The sequence below is a fragment of the Gymnodraco acuticeps genome, unplaced genomic scaffold (genome assembly GCF_902827175.1).
Source record: "Gymnodraco acuticeps unplaced genomic scaffold, fGymAcu1.1, whole genome shotgun sequence".
Taxonomy (NCBI): domain Eukaryota; kingdom Metazoa; phylum Chordata; class Actinopteri; order Perciformes; family Bathydraconidae; genus Gymnodraco; species Gymnodraco acuticeps.
The window spans coordinates 162,441-166,975 of NW_022991291.1; the positions used below are offsets into that span (position 1 = coordinate 162,441).

General features: G+C 40.0%; 1 long non-coding RNA gene across 1 annotated transcript; it reads right to left on the minus strand.

Annotated features, from left to right (window-relative positions):
* Positions 1-243: 243 nt before the first annotated feature.
* LOC117562216 lies at positions 244-4,230 on the minus strand. Its single transcript, XR_004571516.1, has 6 exons — positions 4,116-4,230; positions 3,455-3,495; positions 2,780-2,884; positions 2,467-2,623; positions 2,217-2,297; positions 244-992 (listed from the first exon to the last, which is right to left on the minus strand). It is a non-coding gene; the product is annotated as an uncharacterized LOC117562216 (long non-coding RNA).
* Between the last annotated feature and the right edge of the window lie 305 nt (positions 4,231-4,535).

The window sequence follows — 4,535 nt, forward strand, 5'->3', positions numbered from 1 at the left end:
TAGTGATTGAAATTAACTACATCACTGGGTTAAATAAATATAAACCATACATTGGGTTGTTTATTTGACCCAAGCTAGTGATTGAAATTAACTATATCACTGGGTTAAATTAATATAAACCAATAATTGGGTTGTTTATTTGACCCAAGCTAGTGATTGAAATTAACTATATTGTTGGGCTAAATAGAATATAATAATAATGTATAATAGTGCAATGAATTATCTCCAAACACACCGTATATATATATATATATAAAAATGCATTTATTGATAATTTGAACAGCTTTGGCAAATCGCCAACATTCCATTTCCACTATAAAAGAACAATGCATTTTAGCACAATACAAATTCAATATATTTAACTCTTAAATAAATAAAAACACCTTAAAAACAGTGCTAGGGCCTTGAGAAATATCTGTGTGTATTTTAACCATCACTTATGAGTGAACACAATTTTCAGGAACAGTTCTGCGTATTACATTTAACACATGGACCATAAAGACCCAATACATATAAAAGTATAAAACAACATCTACGAACAGTCCTTCAACTTGAGGCTGAACAGTAACAAATCTGTCAATGAACACAACAGAACACAGATGTAAAGCAGCAGGATGTAAACAGAGGAGAACAGTGTGTGTGTGTGTGTGTGATTGTTAAAGTACAACTTTGTTGGTTGGATTAAACTGCCAAAAGCTTTTTCAGGCTCAACACCCTGGGCTTCAAGGGCTTCAATTTCCCCTCATCAACACTTTCTGGGTGAAGTCGAAAGTGTTGGCCAAGTCTTTTGGGTAGCTCAGATGCAGGGCAAAGGTCAGTGCAAAAAGCAGGATGAATGCGTCAGCCAGTGTGGGGAGTTCCATAACTCCGTTACCCTCAATGACAACAGCGATCCTCTCTGGGCAGAAGAGCGTGGTGTCTGTTGACCTGGCACTGATCATGAGAAGTCCGACCGCGATGCCCTCTGTGTCTGGATCATCAGACTGCTCCACCTGATGACAAGAACAGATAAACGTTACCCAAATTGCCTCTCTCAGAAATGTGTTTTCTGAAAAATACATCAGTGACACATCAAATAACCGTATGTTTTGTGCATAATGTGGGTTTAAGGAAACGCCTATTAGCATTGCACAACATAATGTTACAGCACTAGAAACGTCGTCTCCAAAATAACCAATCAGTTGACATAAATGCTTTCAACAAAAAAACATGTATAACCTTCATAAGGGTAGGATTTATTTTATCACTGTATTAGACTGTTACTATTAGCTAGTTGTACCTAATAAACTGGCAACTGAATATATTACATTACATTACATTACTTTACATTACATTGCATTTAGCTGACGCTTTTATCCAAAGCGACTTACAATAAGTACATTCGACCAGGAAGACACCACCTTGAAGAAAACAGAATCATATAAGTACATCAGGTTTCATAGAGCCAAACATTTCAAGTGCTACTCAACTGGCTTTAGGTAAGCCAGTCCTTTATTAGTATAAAAGTGCTTCGTTAATAGTTCTAACGCTCGAAGTGGAGTCGAAAGAGATGAGTTTTCAGTTTGCGCCGGAAGATGTGCAAGCTATCTGCCGTCCTGATGTCAATGGGGAGCTCATTCCACCATCTTGGAGCCAGGACAGCAAACCCACGTGTTTTCGCCGATGGGAACTTGGGTCAGTATAATCTCTCCTTACTACACATACAAAAATATATGGGGAACACTAGAGATTATTTTGTATTGAACACTGATGCTGCAGGAAAGAAAGCCCTCTCTTGATTGTGTATTTTATTAAATCACCTGAGCCCATTTTATACACGCTTAATTTCAAATAAATCCTTAAGTAGAAATCATATTCAACACCTCTGAAGTGTTGAAGTAAAGGGAGATTATGTTCAACATGTCCATTGTGTACCTTACAATAATTACAATTATTATGGCAATATTCAAATCTTGGAACTAGAACCTGAATGGGATGTGAGCAAAACAAGATATAATGTTTGATTAACAACACCTGAGTGACAGAATCAAGCTTTGATGACACCAGGACAGTTCATACTTTTTCAAACTAAATCTATCATTTATTATAATTTTTTCACTATAAAAATTCAAATAATTGTCTACCTGCGATAGAGCTCCTGAAACAATGTAACAAGATAAACTATATTTGTGGATGATCTGTCACATACATTCAAAACAGTTATTATGCTGACTTACATGCCACAGCCTCGGAAACGTGGAGTCATCTTCTTGCAGATATTCAGGCAGAGCACGGAGGACATGGACGTCACCTTGCTCCTTGAGTGTGAGAACATATATTTGTTTTACTTTGGATGCTAAACAGTATAACCACACAACAATTGATATCACAAGAAAGGGCTCTTCCATGACTGAAGAGATTAACATTTTGACAAAGATAATCCACTCTAGTATGAGAATAAAACACCAAGAGGCATAACCGACTCACCTGGAGGTCATAGGAGGCGAATAGCTGATCCAGAAGTTCAGTTTCCTTTCCTTGCTTGCCGCCTTCTTCCTGAACAGGCTCTGAAGATGGAGGACATGTCTATCCAACTCCGCATAGAAGTGGTTATTCAGGTTGAGGTTTGTTATCCTGTGAAACTCTGCCAAAATATAAAATGACTATTTAATTCACAGTACAATGTATATGTGGACTGAAGGCAGCAGAGATAAACAGAAACATAACATGCTAAATCTGAGTAAACATGTCAATGGGACACAAAATAATTATATAGTTGTAATAAATAAAATATTTTCACCTGTGACTCCATTTTCAAGGCAGGCCAGCGTTCCAGGATCTCTCCAACAGGTAGCTCATCATTGATGATCTCATTGCGCCGCAGGGCAAAGGTAGTCTGCATTAACTTTTAAATCAAGGGAATAATAATGTTATAATGTTCAAGTAACTCTGCCCTTGTATCAAAGACAGCAGCACAAAGTTTGCATCTCCAAGCCATTGGAAAACGTAACAATATTCACAGGCACCCTACAAACGGCGACGTGCGTTGACGCTTGCCTGCGGGCATGTCTGAAGCTAGACCAACAACCAATCACATGAAAGCTACGCTTTGCTCCCACAATGCAGTTCGGCTAAGCGTGACGCCACCCCATTCAAAGTGAATGGGCAGAAGCGTCAACACACGCCGCCATGTGTAGGGGCCGTAACTTCACTCCATTCACTTTGAATGGAGTGACTTCACGCTTTGCCAAACTGCATTGTGACAATCAAATCATATGCCAGTACAAGCTCTAGCCAATCAAACCGCGTGCTTGTGTGTCCGGGGCGGGATATTCATGTAATTGGTTGTTGGTCGAGCTTCAGACAAGCCCGCTGCCGTGTGTGTAGGGGCCGTAAGCATGCCACAGTTGCGCCGCTGCGAGGCTCCACTCGCAACCCCCCCAGCGCGTCACAGTTTCTCCACTGTGAGGCTTACCAGATTGAAGAAGCCATATATCTGCCAGTTGCGTCAGTTTCCTTAAGAGAAAAAACATTGAAGGTTAGCTGAGTTACAAAGTTTTCACAAAATGAGAAACACTATTTTCGAACCTAAAATGGCGGCAGGCGGCGCGCTTTTCTTCTTTTTTGTTACAGCATGCATGTCTGTGCATGTTTTATTAACTTAGAGGCATATAAGTTAATACAACGAGGATTTACGTTCATTTTAATCCACTAACGTTGTACCATAACCGTGCGTTCTGCATGTTTTTAAAAGCAAGCTAACTTGAAACACTAGACTATTAATCTGTTAAATCCGGCAGCCCCCGGTACCAAGGGCTTCTTGTACACGAAACGTTGTCTCAGGGGCTTCTTAACATTTAAAAACCTATTAATGTGTCATACCCACTTAACGAAACTCAGCTAACTGAAGATACGAACCATTTTTACCGAAACAAACACAAGTCTCACTATTAAATTAGTCTAAATTAGCGCACAGAACTCACGGTAGAAATACTTTATTATAGGCTACTTATCGTAACTGCGCATACAAGATATCAGATTAAAGCTGAGATTCTAGAAGTATTAGTATCATCACTGCACGATCATTACCTTTGCTGAGTTACAAGTATTTGAAAACGCTGGGGGGTATAAATTACCTTGTAAAATGAATAGTCTAGTGCAGGCATCCTCAAACTACGGACTCCGGTCCGGATCCGGACCGAACTACCACTGTCTCCGGACTCTGAGCAAATTATACTTTTCATATGTATTATCTCTCTGTATTATATGTGAGACATCGCCACAACGCATTCGCAACGAGTCAAAAATTCTCCGCTATGTCCACTGCAAACAGCGCTCTGCATGTCTGACTGTTCCACTGTGTTCCACCTGTGTGTGTCAACGCTTTGGTCCAATCACATTCAGCATCCAGTCAGCGTTTTTTCCCCCCCAAACAATCTGCGAATCAGAGGCACAGTAGGGCGGGTCTTCGCGGACTGCGGGTGGGAAAAATGTGTGTGTCTCTTTCAACCTGTCTAAGTCAGAGCGAGAATTAAAAAAAAAAAATTCAGAGCGAG